The sequence below is a fragment of the Erythrolamprus reginae genome, chromosome 3 (genome assembly GCF_031021105.1).
Source record: "Erythrolamprus reginae isolate rEryReg1 chromosome 3, rEryReg1.hap1, whole genome shotgun sequence".
NCBI classification, from domain to species: Eukaryota; Metazoa; Chordata; class Lepidosauria; order Squamata; family Dipsadidae; genus Erythrolamprus; species Erythrolamprus reginae.
The window spans coordinates 198,829,495-198,853,705 of record NC_091952.1 but is presented as its reverse complement, the minus strand read 5'-3'; the positions used below and the strand labels follow the sequence as shown (position 1 = coordinate 198,853,705).

The following is a 24,211-nucleotide window of genomic DNA, read 5'->3' as shown; positions in this document are numbered from 1 at the left end:
CATGTATCAATTACAAAATGCCACACTGGTTACATTATGACATCTGTCACAAAGCAAGGAGGGGCTAATCCCCCCCTTCTGACTTGTAGCATTTGAGTGTGGTTTGATTGTGTAGTATTGATTGTTTTTAGTAATAATGGGTTTTAACTTGTTCTTTTTAATATTAGATTTGTATTATATTGTATTGTTATTATTGTTGTGAGCCGCCCCGAATCTTCGGAGAGGGGCAGCATACAAATCTAATAAATTATATTTATTATTATCTGGTTACATTATGACATAAGGGGCGTGCATAAGCGCACAAGCGTGCCTACTGTCTCTGTCCAATTGTTCCCTCTATCAGTACCCATCTTATATATAAAAACAATGTTATATCTTAGTTTGTAGAAAGAATTTTATGCATATGAAGACCAGTTAAAGTACCAGCAGCTGTGACTTATATTGTTGTACACAAAATAATCATCTGAGCTCTTTTTCTTGTTTTTTGTGAATAAAACTTTAATGTGGAATTATTGCAAATGTTTTACATTGATGTTCAAAATTACTGAATTAAATATGCATCGTGTTAGTATATGATGTTACATACAGAAACAACTATTTTTAAATTCAGACAATAAGTTTTCTAGAATTGAGATGGTTTTCACCTATAGAGCCAAAGTTTCATTTCAACAGAATACTTATGCCGGAAATTAATGATGAACCTATGAGATGTCATGATGGGTCTAAAGAATAGCCTGTGTGAAATAGGCTGTTTTCTACAGTTGAACCATCACGTTGTGTTATGTACCAAGAAGATATGCATCATGGGAATGATTTGCCCTGACAAAAAATGGAGGAAGGATCTTAGCTGTCTCAACTGGCAGTTGACTTCTAGAAAATACAGAAATCTCTCCATTTATTTTAACAAAATAATACTGCTTTTCTATCTTTTAGAGGCAGGAGGCATTTAATCAGAACGTTTTAAAACATGAAACTTGATTAAAAAATACTGTTGAAGCAAAAGGCTTCTGGACCATGTGTTTTTCCCCCTGTTCCATCATCTTGAAAGCTGTAATGAAGATAGCTTTCCAGATTTCAGCTGCAGAAGTTTAGCATTACTTTTTAATTCTAACAATGATTTGTTGAAACAAGAAAGTGTCAAAATTATGGTTTTTGAAGATTAAGTACACATGACATCAGGTATACTTTAGTCAACAAATGTCTGAACAGTTCCTTCTGACCTCTATTGTAGGAGAAAGCAATTTTATGGCTGAGGCTATAATATCCTGTGTGATATTATATTAAAATATATATTATGATGAGCACCATCAGTATAAAATTCTTTATTCTGATATTTATAATATACATTTTTGTTCACAAGTCTGAAAATATTAATAATTACCTTATTTTAGACATAAATAATCTTTGTTAATAAAACCTATATAATCTTTGAAAATTGTTCTTAAAGAAGTTCATCTGATCTCACAGAGGTAACAACACCTATCTGTTACTCCTTAAAGTATACTCTCCCGCACACCCAGACTTCCATACAACAGCACATCCTTTTTTTAAAGGCTGGGATGAAATGTGATGTGTGGTCCTAAATTGAGGTCCTAAATACTTTCTCCAAATCATTTTGAAAGCACAGTACACAAACATTTAGTAGATAGGAAAAGCAGAACACGAATGATGATAAAGCATAATGAATAAATGAATATAAACTAGGAGTAGATTAAGAATGAGCTGTAGTTACTCAGCCCTGGTGTTCATTTGTGATGAGATTAGGCCAATATTGACTCCAGCCAATATTGACCCCTCTGGGAAGAGATTTTGTGAAATAGTATCCATCAGGAATAAGGCTGTTTCTTCTACAGTAATGTATTAATAACAGTTCTAATAAAAACAGAAAAACACTATGCTCCAACAAATCTTAGAACTGGGCCAGATCTTAATATAGACAGAGTTAGATTTCATGTTCTTTGTGTTGCATTTATGAGATGCATTTAAAGAACAACCAAACATGATATTTATACTGCTTTATAATGCAATTTATACTGCTTTATAGATGCTTCAGAAATACGTTTGCTCTTTTGAATCTCATAAAATACTACTTTAGCTCCATGAATAAATTCAGAGGAGAAGTAGCAACAATGGTCCTAAAATAAAATATTACGGTAACTTGATGTGGCTAAAACAGAAGTCCAGCCTTCTTACCTCTATAGGAGTAGTTCTCAACCAGAAGTCCATGAGGGGTTGTGATGTTGTCATAGGGCAATGATGGTGAACCTTTTTTTTTCTTGGGTGCGGAAAGAGCATGCATGTGTGCTATCACACATGCATGAGTGCCCACACCCATAATTCAATGCTTCCCCCAATACCCGGAGGCCCTCTGGAGGCTGGAAATGGCCTGTTTCCCAACTTCTGGTGGGCCAGTAGGCTCATGTTTTGCCTTCCCCAGGCTCCAGAGGTTTCCCTGGAGCCAAGGGAGGGTAAAAACACTTTCTCCCGCCCTCCCCCATAGGTTCTCTGGAAGCCAAAAATGCCCTCCCAGAGGCACTGTGTGAGTCAAAAATCAGCTGGCTGGCACACATGCATGTTGGAGCTGAGCTAGGGTCAATGACTTGTGTACCAGCAGATATGGCTCCACATGCCACTTGTGGCACCCATACCATAGGTTCGCCATCACTGTCATAGGGATCCACAAAAGGTTGAATAAATATTATGATTTAAATGTTGAGTTAAGTCTTGGTGGTTCATGGTGATGGTTCATAACCACAAAAGGTATTTAAAGTGGGTCCATGGTGAAGAAACTGTTGAGAGCTACTGTTATATGGCTTTGGGAATAATACAGCATTTTTTCCTCTGCTTTCAGATTCAACTCATTTATTTACACACACACACACACACACACACATTGCTATACAAATCTTTCTTAAATGTTAAGCAACAGTGAAAATGCAATATAAAATATAATTAAATAAAACACATAGTTATATAATCATAGCCATGACATGACAAGTACAGGAATACTATCATGAAAAATGAGGATGGAAAAAATTCCTGAAGTGTAATTATGTTGCCATATCTAAAAAGTTATCTGGAAGAAGGAAATAATACCTTCTATTTCATTTGTGCTTGTATGTACTGTATTTGATTTTTAAATATATGGAAATAAAGCATGCATTCACAACCAGAAACTCATAAGTGCATATAATGCTCTAGAAAAACCTCATAAATCAAATAGAAATTATGAATTCTAATACATCAGTAGAGGAGTGGGTTCCTCCCTGTTTGGTTTATAAACAGAACTGGCTTCATAATTCATTGCCGTCGTCTTTATATTGTTTCTCATAAACACAAGATTTTTGGAAACTTGTAATTGAGGATATTAATCAAGCTCAGTTAAGGAATAGTAACTTACAGCCATTCATTAGCAATCACTCAAAGTCACAATGGCACTAAAAAGTGACTTATAACTGGTCCTTACACTTATGACCATTGCAGCATTCCAGGGATCGTGTGACCAGAATTCAGGCACTTAGCACTCCAAACTCATATGATTATCATTTGGGACCTTCCCTGATGGCTTCTGACAAGCAGTCAGTGGGGGAAACTGGATTGGTGTAATGACTGCATGATTTATTTAACTGCAGTGATTCGCTTAACAACCATGGCAAAAAAGATAGTAAACTAAGGTATGTTTAACTTAACAGCCTTGCTTAGTTCCGGAAATTCTGGTCCCAATTATGGTTGTACATTGAGGACTATTGGTAATACTGCTTTACAACAATGGCCAATTGCTTTCTGGTTCACCCTTTTTAGACAGATGAAAAAATAAGACAGAATTCAGGACTCTTACTTCAGGCATCATTAACTTAGCATTTGAAATAATGATATCTATTTTGATCTTTAGAAAAATATGTTCCAGGCACATTGCAAGGCTATTTTATCATGAAAACAGTTCATGGTGTATTGTTTCATGAACAACCATTCCTATATATTTCCTTAAAAAACATTGATAAGGAAATTACCCAGCAAGAAAATGAAAGGTTCTTTGGCTGATTTCTGCAGCTTAGTTCTACAGTTCCAATGTTACACAAATGATGTCCAGACGCTTGTGTTGAGGTGCTATGTCAACATCTTAGACTATTCTAGATGTTGAGTTCATTAGGCCATAAACTCATCAATAGACAGGAATGGAATGATTTCAAGTGTTACTTTTTAAAAGTGTATCAAAGTTAAATATAAACATGTATTTTTTCTTAATTATGCATTGGCTTAAAAAGCTATGTAATTTTGAAAACTAGATGAAATAAAACAGAAGTCAAGACAGAGAAATATTAAATGTCTGTATTTAATTTGGCTTTGGGAAATAGTAAATGGTTTCTTTTAAAGAATGGGATGTAAAAGTCACTTTTTAACCAGAATTTTTCAAGCCATTAGTTTTTTTCAATTACAAACTATTGTTAAATTATATAGGAAGTAACACTTACAATTAAAACAGGCAATGGTAGATTCAATTTTTCCTATACACTCTACAGACTGATTCTTTAACACACTGACTAAGGAAATGCAGTATTTATAGTCTTGATAGAATTTCGTGTTATGATTCAACTTCTCTGGCTTCTTTAACATTAATGCCCTGCTGATTTCCCTGGTGCCTTCATATGCAGAACTTATGGGAAACATCTGGCACTGTCTTTTTGATCAGCTTCTTTGGTTAAACATTTGAGCAGCTGCCTTCCATTTATTTTAACAATGTCACTTACGATGCATTGATTAAATGTGCTTGAATTACTTGCAGAAAGAAGAAAAGGTTTTATGTCTAAAAATGGATTCAAGTATGTTTATCATCATATTCCAATAATTTTATGAAGGATTATATTGAACAGAAAACAACAACAAACATTACTCATACATACATACATACATACATACATACATACATACATACATACATACATACATGTAGATATAGATCTGTGTGTGTGTGTGTGTGTGTGAAGATAGTATTATTACAAATACTACCCTTATTTAAGTATCCAAAAATAATAATTTAAATATTACAAACTAATCCATTACAACATTGAACATTTCTAGAAGAGAAACTATTCAACTCAGATAATCATTAAATATTACTAAAGGTAGCGATTCATGGTCAAGCGCATTATATACCTTTTTATCTTCTTCCTCCCAGCCATCCTTAAATCCTGTAATAAAACAAAGCAGATTTTTTTTCCTCACAAGATGATTTTTTCTGATTAGTTCAAGGTCTTTCTTGACATCATTTTCACAAAGCCTTAGCAGTTAAATTCTTTGAAAACAAACCTAACTCTAAAGTGACTCCTGTGCTTTGTTTTGCAAAAATTTACCCCAAAAATGTAAAAACATATCAGAGTTATGGTACTAAGATACAGTGGCTGTTAAATGGATCATGTGACCATGTGACTGTCTGGTTTTATGACCTTTTTACACAATTATTACATAAATACCACAGTAGTTAAAAAGTCTATTTTCTCCAAAATTTTATTTTTTGCTGAAAACCAGAAATAAATCCTGAAAACCCATGGTGATTGCATTTTGGAAACTGGCTTGCATTTAGGACCATTGGTAGCATCCCTCAGTCAACTAAATCTGGTTTTCAACATATTTTATGGGTTTTCAGTGTGTCCATCGGAACTTTGGAAATGATTATAAACAGCTCTGCTACATTAAGCCACCTTGTTGTTTAGTGAGGACTATTCTGGTTTCCTTTCTTAATAAATAGATTAAAGGGAAACTCATCCAGAACCTTTTAAAAGACACTCATTGTTCAAAGGGTTATATCAGGGGTGTCAAACTCATGTTACGGTAGCATCACATGACATATTGGAACGAAACCCTTCGCTAAAACAGACGGCGTGGCCAGCGCATGATGCATCCGCCCCTTGACAGCCCTGGGTTATATGGTGCTATACCCATGAAGGTCATGTATGAATCCTGCCACCAAAATTTGTAAACCATGGTTTTCTTAAATGTAAAAACTTCATAAATTTGTTTTGAAAAAAAATCGTACATATTTCCTAGACAGGAAGCTTCATTTTTTATAATAACTTTTTTTCATGGGGTTTTAGTTTTAGATAATGTTTTAGTCTTAGATAGTGTTTGACTTCTTTCTATCGTTTTGTGTCTATTTATATTGTATGTATTTATATTGTTGTTGTAGTATTTATATTGTTGAGTCATTCGGGATTGGGCAGCATAGAAGTTGAATAAATAAATAAATAAATAAATAAATTTCTTTTTCTAGATAATAAATTTTAATAGTTAAAAATGTTTAATAAAACATAACTTTTTTAGCAAGTGAAAGAATACCCAGTTTTGCCTTTTAGCATGTTTAAAGCCTCTTATTACTTAATATGGCATTTAGGCAATAAGGGAGACATACTGTATGAACACCAATTGACTAATTGTGTGTCATAAAATCAATGTGGACTATTTGTAACTACATAGATAAATCTTATCCAGAATAATTTTTGTCCAACTTGGGTTGAGAGAGAGTGACTAATACATGGGTTTCATGGTCTAAGGTAGTATTTGAACTATCTATCTTCCACTTTCTAGCCTAGAGCCTTAAACTGGCACTCCTTCAAATCTGAAGTTAGTTTTCCTATGAACTAGTTTTAAATCAAGAAAATTCTAACAGTCATTGATTCCTTTAGAACATGACTTTTAGAATATAACTTAACCATTCAACCGTACTCACTCAAGGGCTCATTTACATACTAATTTCTAGGAATATATGACACTTTTACAGGTTTTTTAGAGTGAAACTAAGGTGGCTCTTGTTTCTAAATGATCTAGTAGAATTGCTAAGACATATTACCTTAGGTAACCAAAGGAGATTCTGCACTTTCTAAAGTAGATTCTACGCTTTCTTTAGTTCTTGTTTAATCCCAGAGACTTACCTCCATTCTCTCTCCTTTAAGTATTATTGGATTAGTCTTACTATCATTCATTCATTCATTCATTCATTCATTCATTCATTCATTCATTCATTCATTCATTCATTCATTCATTGGACTTGTATGCTGCCCCTCTCCGTGGATTCGGGGCGGCTCACAACACATCAACATATGTTCCTTAATTTATCTATACAGTGTTCCCTCGATTTTCGCGGGTCCGAACTTTGCGAAAAGTCTATACCAGTGTTTCCCAACTTGGCCACATGAGGATATCTGGACTTTAACTCACAGAATTCTCCAGCCAGCATTCGCTGGCTGGGGAATTCTGGAAGTTGAAGTCCAAATATCTTCAAGTGGCCAAGGTTGGGAAACACTGGTCTATGCCACGGTTTTTCAAAAAATATTATTAAAAAAATACTCTGTGGTTTTTTGGCACACCAAGGGTTTTCTGGGGCTGCCCGATGTACAATACTGTGTGTTTTAACTCTCCTCCTCCCCCGTCCACCTCATCCATCCTGCTTCTTTAAATAAAAGCTCCGTTTCCGCACCAGCCTTCCGATCCCACCACTCCGATCTCAAAGCATTGGTACGCTCCAATTGAAGCCGAGCCTTACTGCCACCCTCCGCCGCCGCAGCGAGCGCTGCAAAGCCCATTGCTTGCCACCCTGTTGCCCCTGTGGGTTCTGGGGGTAAGTAAAACCAGGAATGAAAAAGGAGGGAGGGGGAGGAAGGAAGGAAAGAAAGAAAGGGAGCACCTCTACTTCGTGGAAATTTGACTTTAGCGCCGATCTTGGAACGTATCCCCTGCGAAAGTCAAGGGAACACTGTACTAGTTATTGTGTATGTTCTATTGGTTAGACAATAACCTTTTCAACTACCACAGACCCAGAAGGTATGATATTTATTTTAACTTTGAAGCTAAAATAGTTCCTGTAGAATTCTCCATAAAATAAAAATGTGTTCAAATACAGTATATGTCAGACACTGTTATTGTCAGCAAGATAACAATGACTGGACAATTTCCATATACAATTTGTATAGTAGAAATTGCTATAAAATGAAAAAAGTTAAGGAAAGGTTACATTTAACAGGTTAGGATATGTAAAAATGAATTGACTACAAACTGGAATACATAATTGAACAACTGGTTTATTGCAAATTCACAACAATTCACTTTTCTACTAGGCCTCATGCTACTACTTCAAAACATCTCCTCTTGAGATGTTAATAGTTTATATAAATTAAAAACAGTAACACATTGTTCTAATTCTCTCTTTTTTCTACATAAACACAGAAAAATACATCATTATGAAAAGTAGAACATTTATAGTATTTATTGTAAATTCAAATGAAAAGTCATTAAGTAGTTATTGTTTGGTGTGGGCAATGCCCACTTAAATTATTTCAGGAATTTTGTGTTGCTAATAACAGCTTCCTTTTAGACTAAGCCTGCCAACTGCAACTAAGCCTGTGTAGGCTGACAAAGTACATTCCTGGCTATAACAGAATATAGAGAGTTAGACTGCATTGCATTCGCAGTAGTTGTTTTAGATGAGATTTCGTTTTGTTTCTTTATAATCAGGATTGATATTAATATTTCACTGCATCATAAACAGTGTGTATTTATTTTTATCTACTGTGTTTATTCTATTTTCTATTCTATTCTATCTAATTTTTAAAAAGTAACTTTAGGACTGAAAAGGGTGTGAGAAACGTTGAATTCTCTTTTTCATTTCTGCATTCTGTGTGTGTCACAGTAATCTGTATAGATGACTGGTTGGTCTATGCAAGGAAAAGTGTGTGGTTTTGACATGTAGTCTATAGATTAGATCTCTTACTTTTATAAATAGCATGAACATGGTTCTACCTAGTTCTACCTGGCCAAATTTGACTTTAGTTCCTCCTGTAATACACTGGCCAAAATTTCCTTAAATTGACTGATATTATTTCTTACTACTAGCACAAAATGCTGATAAGGCATTGGTAAAGCTGTTTACCTGGTCTATATCTTCTCTATATTATTATAAAGTATGATGTAAAAGCTTAAACTTTTACATAAGAATGGGTGCCAGAGGCCTAAATCTATATATTTAAGAATCCAACTGATGGTGCTTGCGGTGTGTAAAATATTATGATAAGGAATAAAAGAGTAAATAGTAAAAGTATGACTGAATGAGAAGGAAGGAAGGAAGGAGGGAGGGAGGGAGAGAGGGAGGGAAAGAAGGAAGGAAGGAAGGATTTTGTTTTTATGTGAAACAAAAGAAGAGAAAACTATTAATAGAGCTGAATGAAGATGCTTATTTTTGTGAAAAGGAATTGATTAATACATGAAAGGCAGTGAACATGTAGATATAATTATGAATGAAAAGGCTAAGAAAATACAGTGGTACCTCGGTTTTTGAACAATTTACAATTCGAACAAATTGTATTCGACCAAGAAATTCGAGAAAATTTTGCCCTGAAATCCGAACAAACATTTGGAACTCGAACACCCGAGATGAGCCGAGCCGAGCTGAATGGCGTTCGTTCGGCCTAGAGTGTCTCGCCTGCATCATCAGTACGAGTCAATCTGCGATCGGAGGAAGATTCACGCTTAGTGTTTTGCCTATTTGTCACTTTGTGTATTACACTTATTGGACCCTTAAACATGGGTCCAAAGAAAACCAGCAGTGATAGTGCATGTAAAGATAAGACAAAAACTGTGAGAACAACTATTGAACTCAAGAAAGAAATAATTGCCAAATATGAAACGGGCACACGTGTCTCGGCTCTTGCTGTCGAGTATGGCATGCCGAAATCAACGATCTCGACTTTCCTTAAGAACAAAGATGTTATAAAGGCCGCCGATGTTATTTGTTTGTTTGTTTATTTATTGGATTTATATGCCGCCCCTCTCTGAGAAATCAGTGGCTTACAACATATAAAAGAAACAATGATATACATAATTAAATCCAACTAAATAAACTAATCTAAAACCCAACAACAACAACCAAAATTTGGGCCCTTTGGAGATCAAGAAGACATGTAAACAGTTTGTTTCATATAATTATTAGAGGTATAATATAGACATGTATTAAATAAATGAAAGATGAGTGGTGTGGTTGCCTAACGATGAAGACACTTCCCTCCTACTTGGAAGGTTAACAGTTTAATCCTAGATAGCTGCAGATGTTTCTCTCCTGGAATGCAAAGAAAAAACTATTTGCTGCAAACTCTGCATAGGCATCAGGAAGGGCAGCCAGAAAGTAAATGCTCAAATCCATTCAGTTGCCCTGATTCTACCAAGAATTAAGAGATTAAAGTGTTGAAAAAAGGGAAGGTTTTTTTAAATTGAATATATGAAAGATACAATCAAAGACTGACTATACACCTAAAGCATGTTTTGACTGTTTCAAAAGTAGATTTAAAGAGAAATGAATGTAGAAGAGAAGGATTGAAGTACACCAAGAGTGAAAATAGAATAAGAGCAGGACAAGAAAATAGGTGTCCTGAATGAAAAAAATGCATTTGAAAATAAATTGAAAAAAGTTGAAAATAAATTATTGTTTTAATTCCTAAGACCTGATTTCAATAAATTTAGAACTTGAAAAAGATTCCATAGATCAGAATCTTCAATAATCCAAGAACTTGGGAAACTTTGAAAAGTGAGATTATAAAAGCCCAATTCCAATAAAGAAGAAAAATCAGAGTTCTCAAAGTCAACCAGCATGAAGAACAATTTTCTGATAAACTGAAAGACAAAAAGAACAAGTATAAAACATGGAAAGAAAGGCACATAACTAAGGCAGAATATTAGCAAATAGCCAGAACCTATAAAAATAAAATCAGAAAAACCATGATTCAAAATTAACTAAACCTTGCAAATTGAAAAATAGTAATATATCAAAATGGAAATTAAGATTTAAATGCAATAAGATTATTAATCAATTACAATACTGCAAATATAATTGCAAAAATGATAAATTATATATATATTTTACTAATGGTATGTCTTTGGCTTTTATTTGCACTTGATGAAGTATGCTGCTGGTCTTCTCTATAAAGAGAAAACAGACAAAGGCAAAAACTAGATTGGCTTGACTGTTCCTGGGAAGGATTTTGTCAGCATGTTGACTGAAAACAGATTGCTGGTGACAATTGGGAAATGCAGTACAATTTTATGATCCACAAGTCATATACAGACAAGATATCTGATTTTTAGTAGGTCACTGAAAAACGTCTATGGAAATTCTTCGGTCATTCGGGTCATGGTTGTCCCAAAGGTATTTTTTCAAAAGGCAAATGAACTTGGTTTTTAAAAAAGTCTTTTGCTTCTCATCCAAAAAGCCTTTTCAGATCTAACTGAATAGTGGACAATGGAAGGATTAATTTTCATTGCAATCCTCTGGTGGTTAACATTCATTCTGACAGTTGTTGAGGCCACTTGGAGGTTTATCTGTGCAATGAGAATCACCTGAAAAATACAAATGGCTTTGGAATCTTCTTGAAACTGCTAAAAGGACTATGTTATGAACAGCAGATAGGTGATATCCATCCCTTCCCCTTTGTGAGAATGACCTTTTCAGCCTTACTGTAGATGGCCTCTTTGACCCTTCTTTCAAATCAGTAGTTCTTTTTGTACATAATATGGATTTTATTGTCTTCAAAAGAGTTACCTTTGTCTTTAAAATGGGGATGAACTTCTGAATCTTGTCCTGGTGTCCAGTCAGTCAAAACTGAAGAAGCTTCTTGGATAAGAAGTGAAAAATCTTCAAGGAAAAACAAAGTCCAGTTGCCTTTTGAAATGCACCTTTGGATTAGGGAGAAATATATGTCCCATTTTAAAACCGAATAAAGAAAAAAATCATAAAGCCCCTTCATAACTGTAGTTTAGGTAGAAAAGGCCTACTGGTGTATCCTTCCCATAAAATGTTCTTAGCGTATTATTTATCCGGTTCAAATAAGTTAAATGTACAGTGGAACCCCGACATAAGAGCTGCTCTACTTAAGAGCAACTCGAGATAAGAGCTGGGAGGGGAGAGATATTTTTGTTCTACTTACAAGCCCAAATTCGAGATACAAGCGCCAAGGAGCTGTCTCCTGAAGCCAAACGCTAACTTCCGCGTTCGGCTTCAGGAGACAGCTGCGAAGCGGCGCGCATGTTTTAAAAGGTTGCAGCCGGCCTGGGGGGCTCGGGGGGGTGCTTGCAGCTTTCTTTCTTGCTCTTTTTCTTTCTCTCTTTTACCTTCCCTTCCTCTATTTCTTCTTTTCTTTCTCCTTCCCACCTTCTTCCCTCCCTCCCTCCTTTCACTCATTCCTCTCTTACTCTCCCCTTTCATAAGTTTCCTTGCTTCCTTCCTCTGTTCCTGTCCCTTCCCCCTTTCTTTCTTTCTTTCTTTCTTTCTTTCTTTCTTTCTTTCTTTCTTTCTTGCTCTTTTTCTTTCTCTCTTTTACCTTCCCTTCCTCTATTTCTTCTTTTCTTTCTCCTTCCCACCTTCTTCCCTCCCTCCCTCCCTTCACTCATTCCTCTCTTACTCTCCCCTTTCATAAGTTTCCTTGCTTCCTTCCTCTGTTCCTGTCCCTTCCCTCTTTCCTTCCTTCCTTCCCACCCTCCGTCCATTCATTCACCCATTCCTCTCTTGATCGCTTAAAGCCGGTCCCTGGTGCAAAAAGGGTTGGGGACCTCTGTCCTACAGGATTGGGTGGCAGAGAAGTTGAACATATGTAAATTTAAAAGTTTAAGAAAGTTTACAAGTTAAGTGAAAGAAACTTCATTATTCATTTATATGTACATGTACATTTCTTCATTAAAAACATGTCTTTCTGCATAATTTAGACTAACTTTGTGAGTTTTTTGAGGGCTGGAACCAATTAAAATTATTTACATTAATTCCTATGGGGAAAAGTCGTTCGAGATAAGAGCTGCTCGACTTAAGAGCCCAGGTCCGGAACGAATTAAACTCGTATCTCGAGGTACCACTGTATTAAGTAGAAATGAGAGCCAATTTGGTGCAGTAATTGTAAAACTGACTAGAACTGGGAGATCATGCATTCTATGTTTTAAGTAAAGAAGCTAGTTGGGTGGCTTAAAACTACTAATTGTCCCGGCCCAGGGAAGACGGCAGTGGCAAGCCACTTCCAAAAATGTTGCCAAGTCAGCTGAAGTGGCACCTTGGACACCTTTCCCATCCCACCCCAGAAAACATGCCATATATTCATTATTAGCTGATGATCTGGCGCTACCTGGGTATTTTTTCACCCTAATCACCCCCACCTCCCACGCATGTGCATCTGCCCCCCCCTTATGGTCATTTTGAAAAATCCTTCCTTAGTAAGCAGCTAGAAGCCAAGAGAAACATACACGGCAAATTTCAAGTTTGTAGACTTTATGATTCTGGAGATTTTGTGTTTACAGTTTGATGAGCTTTTGTATTTATGTATATAGAACAGTAGTGGGTTCTAAAACCCTTTATTACCGGTTTACGCTCACATGCGTTTCCACACGCAATTCTTCTGTGCATGTGCAGAAGCGTCCTGGGTGGGTGGAGCCTCCCGCCGCCGGTGCTACCGGTTGTAAGAACCATTCTGAACCAGGAGCAACCCATCACAGACGTGGTTGGTAAATCCACAGTAAATGAACTTAAACCTGCCTGGGATAAACACATATCCATCCTAAGATAAAATACAGGAAATAGTATAAGGGCAGACTAGATGGACCAGGAGGTCTTTTTCTGCCGTCAATCTTCTATGCTTCTACGTTTCTATCACTGATATAGATTAGTATAAATTGCAATCAGCAGAGATCAGTTCTTGTATTTTAATTATGTACACTAACTACTACAATCATCTGAGAACATAGTGCTGCTTAGGAGAGTGTATTAGAACTCCTATTCATCTTTTATTTACATAACAAAATGTTCACCCTTTGTTTTGGAAGTAGCACAAAACTGTTTCCTTATGTTACAAATGGAAATTTTATCACATGTTAACCTTGGACATAAAACTCAAAATAAAACAATGTAGCAACACAGTTCTTCCTTCCTTTTCCTGATTGCATCACTGGAATCACTAGCTAAGAAAGGGATTAAAGCGGAAAAAACTCTTTAGCTTCCATTTCTCTTAATGCTTTAACATCTGAATCGGTCTGCATCTGTGGGTTTCATTACATGAATTAAACTTAACAAAGTTAAGTACAATGCAGTAATAATAGCATATAAATAGCCTCATTATTACTGCACTACTTATTAAACAAGGAAAAGTACAGGTGCAGTTTCTTGACAAGCTGGCTTTATGGATATAGGACTATTATGGTCCCTGAACTTGAGATGTAAGCAGGTTCAGAAAACCTGCTTCTTGTGGATATGAACAATGCTTTCGTTAAATATAGTCAGTACCTGAACATTTGGAATGAATCGGTTAAGCTACATTGTGAGTATGTTTGTACAGTTTTTCTATTTTGTTTAACCTGTAAGCATATATTCTTCTTCTTCTTCATTTTTTACATGCATTGTTATTTTTGTAAACATACCAACTGATTTCAAGTCTGTATTTAAAATTGGAAAGTTTTGTTTTGTTTTTTTGCTGTATCCGATGATTTGATTTGATTTGATTTGATTTGATTTCTGCTCCTCTCCGTAGATGCTTGGATGACATTTATGAAAATAACAATACAATGGAATAGAATAGTATTCTTTATTGGCCAAGTGTGATTGGACACACAAGGAATTTGTCATTGGTGCATATGCGTATGCAACAATTCATATTATGACTGTAAGATATTTAAGGGGAAACAGATACAATAGTGGGAGTGTACAATATTTAGGAGGAAACAATAGATTTATATTGCTATACGTTTGCTAGAAAATAGTATTTTGTATCAAATGTTTGTAAAATCAAAAATCTTTTTAAAAAACTAAAAATTTAACCTTTTTTAAACTGACATTTTAAATAGTCCTTTTACATTTTTAAATGATACACAAAGTATATTACACTAGGAATTATGTGTGATTATTAATTTTATAATTGTAAATAATTATCCAAATACAAATAGCTAACTCTGCTGCAACATTTTCACAATTGTATTGATGTATACTAGACTGTCAGGTACTATGTCTGTCTCAACCATAACAGAATGTAGGAAAACTAAATCATTTCAAGGCACCTGAAGCAGCACTATTTTTATTAATAATTTTTATTAAACATTTTCTAAAACATATTTTTTGCAGTCTACTTTTTTTACAATCTTACTATATCAATTTACATCGATTTTTACATCCATTTGTCCCACTTTTTCAATTTATGATTTTTTATACATATAACTTCATCATTGTACGTTTTTATTACACTACACCATATTTACAGTCCTTATATATCGATTCCATTTCTCAGAATTCATTGCTCATTTTTTACTTCTATACCTTCTTTGAAATTGATCTTTCTTAACCCTTACAGATGTTATCTAGCCATTTATTCCATTCATTCCATATCTTACAATATTCTGATACTTCTTCATCATTTATTTATTTTGTGAGTTTGTCCATTTCTGAACACTCTAGGATTTTACTAATCATACATTCTTCCAACGGTATATTGTTATTCTTCCAGTTTTGTGCATATGTTATTCTTGCTGCTATTATAACATATAAAATTAAATATTGTGGTTTTTTGTCTTGGTTCCCTGTAAGTATTCCTGATAAAAATAATTCTGGTTTCATATCTATTTGTTGGCTTGTTATGTCTTTCCATTTCCTTATCTTATTCCAGTATTGCTTTGCCTTTTTTTCTGAAGCAGCACTTACCGGTATATTCCCAGTTTTAAAATGTATGTGAATCAGTGTCATATGAACCTTGATGAGTGGCATTTGCTAAAATCCTATTTTATGTTCGCAAATTCCCTTTTAAAAAAGCCATGCACCCTAACAGAAACCAACAGTATGATGCTTAAACTCCCAGTTCTTCAACCCAAAAATCTCTCATTGCACCTGTCTGCTATAGAAGCAAGGAATCAATAGATACAACCCCACAAGCTAGTTTTGAGAATCAAAACTATTGCAGTACTTTATTTAGCTATTTGTTAGATTTATATGACCCCATCTCTTTTCCATCTCTTCCTTCTGCTAAGCTGCAATGGAAGGGAAAGTCCATATTAATGGTTTTCCTCTCAAGCAACAATTCTTTAGAAAGACATGTTTCACATTTTGGTAACCAGTGCGAAATGTGTTTGGAAAGTACAGTATATAATTACAAAGCTTAATTAAACGTAGTCACTGCAATTAGAAAAAATGAGTTGCTGGCAGCTCCACCTGAACCATGATAGCTTATCACTTTGAAAAGTTTTCCTTTTTTAGCTGCCTCTTTCCAAACTCTCTTTCTTGCAAAAGCTGACAAAAGCATTTGAGTTATCATTTTCTAACTTTCCTACATGTAGATAAAATGCTTATCTCATTTAAAATTGTGCAGGCCAGCAAACAAAAGTATTGTGATGTTTTTTTTAAAAATGTTTCAACAAGTTGGAGAAAGGAATGCACTTTCACACAATTAGCTGAATCTGTGAAAGCCATTCCCAGTAATCATTGGTTATTTTAAAGTAGATATTGAAATGGTCTGGGCTAGACTGGGCTGAAATAGTAGGTTTTGTGTTCTTGAAAAACCTAACTACACATTTCAGAAAGCTTACATTATAATACAGTTTTGAAAGAGAGGTATCAAAGAAAAGAAACTCTTAACTGTTTTGTAGCAATCCACTGCTAAATTACTTTTAACCTCTTTTTATGTGATATGTAACAATGTGAATTTAAACCAACCTGGCCATCTACTTTGATTGGAAATATGAAAAATGTGAGCAGATGGTAGAAAATGATAACACTGTTGAGTGGATTAGCAGGTTCGATGCTTATATTTAAATCAGTGACAGCTGGACATATAAATAATTGACTGTATACTAAAATTATGGAAAGGTAATTCAATTTACCTGTACCCGTTAAAATCTACAAACACACACACACACACACATAAAATATATAATATATAATATATAATTAGCTACCTGGATTCCACTTGTTTCATACTATTATGGCAGAAGTATAAGAAACATAATTATGTTGATATTATAACATAAACATGTGATTAACTTTTAACTGGATAATTACCTAAAGATTATAAAACAGAATATGTTATATCTGAATAAGTTTGGAAATATGTTAAATAATTTATAATCATTTCTTAATTCTCAGTTGTTCATTCATATTCTCTAGTCTGTGCTATAGAGCTTTTTCAAGAACTTCTATTTTCAGATTGCTGAAAGTATCAGTGAAGAAGGTTTGAAAAGTTATCAGTTAAGTTAATAAATTTGGCTTCTTACAAATTTGAAAATGGATAAAAAAAATAGTTGAGAACAGATGGGAATATTTGGGGTAGTTTTCAGTCCTTAGGATATACAAGAAAAAGATCAGGGGGGGGGGTGTTCTGAAGTATGAAAATTTTTGAAGGAACTATGGTGAATTTAAGACAGTTGTACAAAAGTAGATCTGTCTACTATAGCAAGGACAAGTAACCAATTTGTCTATTGATAAGGGATGGGATGTAGGATGAAGAATTTTTTTTGGTAACCTCAGAGTCCTTAAATTTTTTTTCTTCTTTTTTGCTCTGAACCTTTTTGCATGTATCTTAATTTTATTTTGACTTCTTCCCTCTGGAAATGCCTGGTTCAATGTGCTTTAATCCAGGGGTCTCCAACCTTGGCATCCTGGAGGACCTCAACTTTCAGAGTACCCCAGCCAGCAGGGCTTTGCTTTCCTGGCTGGGGAATTCTGGGAGTTGAAGTCCTCCAGGCTTAAAGTTACCAAGGTTGGAAACCCCTGCTTTAGTCCACTCCTTCTACAGATAGTCCTGTTGCTAAGTGAGACATTTGTTAAGTGAATTTTGCCCCATTTTAATGAACCTTCTCGCCACAGTTGTTAAGTGAACCATTTCTTAAATTAGTAACACAGTTGTTAAGAGAATCTTGCTTCCCCACTTAATTTGTTCGTCAGAAGGCAGCAAAAGAGATCACATGATCATGCAATTATCATAAATATGAGTCAGTTGCCAAGAGTCTGAATTTTGATCACATGACTATGGGGATGGTGTAACATCATACGTGTGAAAAATGGTAATAAGTTACTTTTCAGTGTCATTGTAACTTTGAATGGTCACTAAGTAAACTGTTGCAAGCTAAGGACTACCTGTACTGAAATAAAATTTGCATTTATAATTGTATTGTCTTTTTGTGAGAATAGGAAAAATTAGAATAAAATCTGTCATCTCTGGTGTACCCCAACACCGTACTCTTCCACAGCTAGTTTCAGGTGAATCCATGTTTCTTCTCCATTTTGGTTTATAATGGATTTGCTTGGTCATGAGCTCTTCATTTATGCCGCCAGACTTGACTGCATTAAAAAAAATAGAATATTAAATATGAAAATAAATACAAAATGTTTAAACATGACAAATAAAATACTTACATTTAAATTTAAGTTTTAATATCTTTTCTGTCGGGCTCTCTGGTAGACTGTTCCCGAAAATTCACAGGTACAAATTTCAGACACACACACGTTTGAAAATTCAAAACAATGTTCTTTATAATGAAAATTCACTTAAACTAAGTACTCGTCTCCAAATAAACTGGTAATTTGTACAAGTCCCTTATAGGTTCTGTGATACTTGCAGCTGTGAGGCAATTCACAGTCCTTCTTCTTTCACAAAGTGAAACACACTTTGCTCTGGTTTAGTTTCAAAGCGGGGGAAAATCAGCACACAAAAGGTCAAAGTCAGCAAAGCAGGCACGAAACACAACGATCAGATAATCCTCCACAATGGCCAAACCCACAGGCTGCTATTTATAGCAGCCTCACTAATCACCACAGCCCCACCCAACCACAGGTGGCCTCATTTTCTTTGATAATAATCTCTCAGTTGTTGTTGCCTACGCATCGCTCTCCGCATGCGTGGCTGTATCATTAACTCTTGTTCTGAATCCAAGGAGGAGCTAGATAATTTATCTCCTTCTGAGCTGTCTGCCACAGTCTCCTCCTCCCTGTCACTCATGTCTTCTTGGTCAGAGGAGACTTCATCAGCAGATTCCACCGGGGGGGGGCAAAACAGGCCTGCAGCATGTGGATGTCTCCCCCACATCCACAGTCCTTGGGGCAGGAGCTGGGCCAGAGCTAACCACAACAATATAAAACAATTATTAAATAATAATGTAGTTTAAATATTAATTTAATGCAGTTTATCAGCTTAGCAGTCAATGGTGCACAAAAAAAGAAGTTAATTTTCCTAATAACAAGCGATACCTTCACTCTTGGGCAAACAGGGTTAATTTGAGTTTTCTGATTGAAAGATAACTTTGATGAAGCTATTCACATATCTAAGGGAAAAATATGCAGCAGTCTGGTACTACCTGTACTTGCATAATGTCTAAGAGAGCATTTCATTATCAAATATATAGTAAGTTCTAAAAATACTTGACAATTCAGGAAGAACAACTCATTTCTATAATAAAATTTATGAGCTTTGAATAAAGGCTGGTAACTGGAACATCCAATGAAATCTTGGGTAGACAAGTCGAGAACCAGTATGTTGTTTAGAATAGATAATATTCATTTTCTAATTGCTAGTCATTTAAAAAATATTTTCCAGAATTATAGTTAATTTACATAGTTTCTAAGAATTTAATATTAAATAATCATATGATTTCCTTACGCATAGCAAAATCTTGTTATACCGCCAAAACCATACACACCTTGAGTTCCCATCTATAAACCCACCAGTTGTAACATTCTTATCTCATTTTGAGGTTTTTTAAATTTTTAATGTGCCTTATTTTCAACTCTACTCTCAACCCAATCTAAAAATTCATAATTCTTTCAATCATTTTGAAATCAAATTGCTATTTTGTCAAAAGAGGAAGGTACCATATGTATATATATCTCCGGGACCGCCTTCTGCCGCACGAATCCCAGCGACCGGTTAGGTCCCACAGAGTTGGCCTTCTCCGGATCCCGTCGACTAAACAATGTCATTTGGCGGGACCCAGGAGAAGAGCCTTCTCTGTGGCGGCCCCGACCCTCTGGAACCAGCTCCCCCCAGATATCAGAGTTGCCCCCACCCTCCTTGCCTTTCGTAAGCTCCTTAAAACCCACCTCTGTCGTCAGGCATGGGGGAATTGAAATTTTTCCCTTCCCCCTAGGCTTATAGAATTTATACATGGTATGCTTGTTTGTATGATTGGTCTCTTAAATTGGGGTTTCTCTTAGATTATTTTTTAATATTAGATTTGTTTGCATTGTCTTCTTTATTGTTGTTAGCCGCCCCGAGTCTTCGGAGAGGGGCGGCATACAAATCAAATCAAATCAAATAAATAAATAAATAAATGTTTGCAAAGGAAATAATTGCAGAGTCTCCCATTGCTCTAGCAAGCAGCACAGTCTTAATTTTGCTTAGACCTCATCATGTAAAAATTCATAGTTAGAAAATAATTTTATATTTTAGAGGTACTTTTCCAAAACAATCCTGTCAGGGCTGGTGTGGAACTGTCTGCCCAAAATAATCTGCATTTCTTGGAGAAATATTCTGTTTCATAGGAATACTGTTATTCAATGACGACATATAATCTGTGAATGTAAAGTTGTATTAGCATACAGTGATAAGTACCATTGCAAATCTTTGAGGGGATGCTTTGCTTTAATGAAAACTTGATTCTCTCATTTGAGCTGTTCTTTGTCTCCTTGTCACTTTGCTTAGAGGTTTAAGAAGTGACCTTGTTTCTTTTAGCTTCCTGCTATAATTCTAATATTCAAAAGAAAAGCGTATTCTTTATATGTGCAAAAGCGTCTTCTGAAGCTTCCCGTCAGTTGCTGAATGTCACTTTTAGTTAATGGAGCTTCAGCTCAAGGCTTTTAGGACATGCAAAATGTCTCATCAGATTGCCTCTTCACTGCGGTCAATGGAATAGCATTGTTTCCTGAGCATGAAGAGCTTCCACAAGCCAAATCAAAACTTGTTTTCACAGACCTACATCTTACTGGCAGGCAAATAGCAAGAGAATCACCTCAGCAGACATTACAGTTTTTGTGGTTGCTTTGTTTTTGATGTGTGTCGGGGGGGGGGGAGATAAAAGCAGGGCATTACCCTGTTGCCTTGTTACATAGTGAATATTATAGCACCTCTGCTCCAACTGACAACTCATACAAATCATTGCATCATTTTCACGCAATCAGGCTAAAATATTTAGGCACAAGGACAGTTTTCAGACTTTGTTGTTATAATGGGAAATACTGTAAGCAATAGTAAAATAGATTCGTTTTCATTCAGAGGTAGGTTCTTGCTGGTTTGGGACGGTTCTATAGAACTGGTAGTAAAAATAGGAACTGGTTCTCCGAACTGGCAGTAATGGCAGCCTGGCCACGCCCACAAATTGGTCCCTGCTCATTCACCCTGCCAGCCCAATGCTCGCTCGCCCTGCCTGCCTTCCCCACCCCATCCATCTTTTCAGGCAAGCTTGAAACCTTGTTTTGGGAGGGAAGCAGTGCTCCTGCAGACTTGGAACCTGCACCTTGGAGCAATTCCTGGCCCTTGCACAGTAAAGAATATAATGGACACACACGAGCAACTTTATAGAAAGAAATACATGGTGTCACTTGCATTGCTTCATCGTGCTGTTACCTGGACCAGATATTTTGTGGATCACCTCCAATATTGCACCTAAGCCGCAATAGGGGGAACCTGGGATGGGTGTGGGTGTGACATGTGTGACTGCAGGGCACAAGCACATGTATACAATCCAGCCTCTGCAGTTTCTCAAGCTCAAGCTACACCCTACACCCCCCAGGTGATCCATAAGATATCTGGTCCAGGTAACAGCACAATGTAGCAATGCAAGTGATTGCAGCTGGCTCCTCCCTCCCTTGTCCTGAGCCAGGATCGGGTAAACTTTCCTCACTCACTTCCGCCCTGCTTGCACAATCCAGCGCCTCGCTTGCGTTTTTCCTATCTCCCACCCTTTCCTTCCCATTGTCTGCCCACCTGCAATCGCCCACCAGATTTATAAACATAGATGTGTCTTCCAGGCTGCAAAGTTGAATGTTTTGATCCCTTCTAGGAAACCTATGGCTTTTCCACACCCTAAATCAGGGGTAGGGAACGTTGGCTCTTCTATGACTTGTGGACTTCAACTCCCAGAATTCCTGAGCCAATCATGCTAGCTCAGGAATTCTGGGAGTTGAAGTCCACAAGTCACAGAAGAGCCAACGTTCCCTACCCCTGCCCTAAATCCTCCAGCGGTCTATTTTTGGGAGCTTTCCCCCTCTCTTTCCCCCCATCCTTCTGTCAGAGTCCCCAAAATTTTTGTAACTGTTTCGGTGGGCATGGCTAGGTGGGGAGATCATGTGACTGAGTGTGCGTGAATGGCATCAAGTTGGCAATGCCCATTCAGTCACATGCCCCCCACCTAGCCACACCCACAGAACTGGTAGTAAAAAAAATTAGAAGCCATCCCGGTTTTCATTGTTTTTGTTTTATTTCTTTCCTCAGTTTATCGATATGGCTGTGAATGGCAGAGATCAAAATTTGCATTGTGGAAAGTTTATGGATCATTCGGTGTTTTAAAGCATTGGAATAAAGTATAATCTTTTATGTCTTCTGGACACCTTAATCTGCATTATACACTTTGTTTCTTATCACATGCAATGTTTGCATTTGAAACAGTTCTTTAAATGGTATCTTAGAATCAAAGTTGGAGTTATACTTTCCTTTTCTCATAAGTGTTTTTAGCTAGGACAGCTTTGTAGACAACAACACTATCAAAAATAAATTGATACATTTTTAAAACCAGTATCTTTTAAAAATATTTTTAAAGTTTATACTAGCACATGTTATGATTTTTACATATTTATAAAAATGCTTTCTTTGCGTAATTGTTTTTTTTATTGCTAAGTACACATTTGTAATATATGAATAAATTTCACTACATGGAAACATTAATGCAGTTTTGATTGGTTTGTTGATCAGTCTCTAGATAAGATTTTAGAAAGAAGACAAATAGCATCATTATCCGTTACAAAATATATTATTAGTTAAAATAGTGTTGTGTTAAGTGTAATAGATACTTAGATGAATAAAAAATTCTGAAATGTTCTTTAAAGTTATATTCACTATATCACTATTTCTCTGCAGTTGTTCAAAATGATATCATTCAACTAAGATAGTAGTAGAAACTCTTAATATATCCTAGAAGAAATTTTAAAATGTTCACCAATATATTTCTGGGGAGAGTTAAACAGCTGGGCTGGATCAACATAGCTACAGTTAATAAAAGAGATTTGAAAATATTCATTGAAACAACTGTGGCTGCACACACGCACACACGCACACACACACCTCACACAGTAAGACTGGATTTATAGATAAACATTTTCATTACATAACAATCAAAATATACATACTACATAACCTATAGAGTTTGCAGGATTAAATAAAGAATTATAAATCAGATTTTTTTTCAGGTACCATGTATTTTTGTTCTAGATAATGTTACATCCTTGCATGTTACACCAACACTCCGCAGTCTGCATTGGTTGCCAATCAATTTCTGGTCACAATTCAAAGTGTTGGTTATGACCTATAAAGCCCTTCATGGCATCTGACCAGAATATCTCTGGGACCGCCTTCTGCCGCACGAATCCCACAGAGTTGGCCTTCTTCGGGTCCCGTCGACTAAGCAATGTCGTTTGACGGGACCCAGGAGAAGAGCCTTCTCTGTGGTGGCCCCGGCCCTCTGGAAACAGCTCCCCCCAGATATTTTAGGCGTCGTAATTCTAAGTTTTCAAGACCTAGGATTGATAGTCTGTTTTCGTAGGGTATTGTGGATCTCTATACAGTAAAAAGTCCATGACACCCAGTTAAATTCTGTTCTGAAGTAAATTATTTTTTAAGATATGTAAAAATAATTACTAATCAATATACAGTGGTACCTCTACCTAAGAATGCCTCTACTTAAGAACTTTTCTAAATAAGAACTGGGTGTTCAGGATATTTTTGCTTCTTCTTAAGAACCATTTTCTACTTAAGAACCTGAGCCAGGAAAAAATTTCCCAGGAAATTTGAGAGCAGCACGAAGGCCCAGCCGGTTTCCTGCTATCCCCCCTTTAATCCTGGCCATCTTGGGCTTTTCTGGGCTGCCAGAGGAGCCTTTTGGTGGCACTTAAGGAGGTTTTGGCAATCCAGAGAGAACGAAGCATTTTCCTTTCTCTGGGCGCTTGGAGAGGGAATAC

General features: G+C 36.0%; 1 protein-coding gene across 2 annotated transcripts in view; it reads left to right on the top strand.

Annotated features, from left to right (window-relative positions):
• ARHGAP28 (Rho GTPase activating protein 28) overlaps positions 1-24,211 on the top strand; it is an 89,529-nt gene that overhangs the window by 5,933 nt on the left and 59,385 nt on the right. Inside the window, exon 1 of one of the 2 annotated variants that reach the window (XM_070747569.1) lies at positions 13,943-14,330. The exons of the other annotated variant lie outside the window; for it this stretch is intronic. The gene's annotated coding sequence lies outside the window, so the exon portion shown is untranslated. Of the gene's footprint in view, positions 1-13,942; positions 14,331-24,211 lie in introns of those variants that run through there. 2 annotated transcript variants of the gene reach the window in all.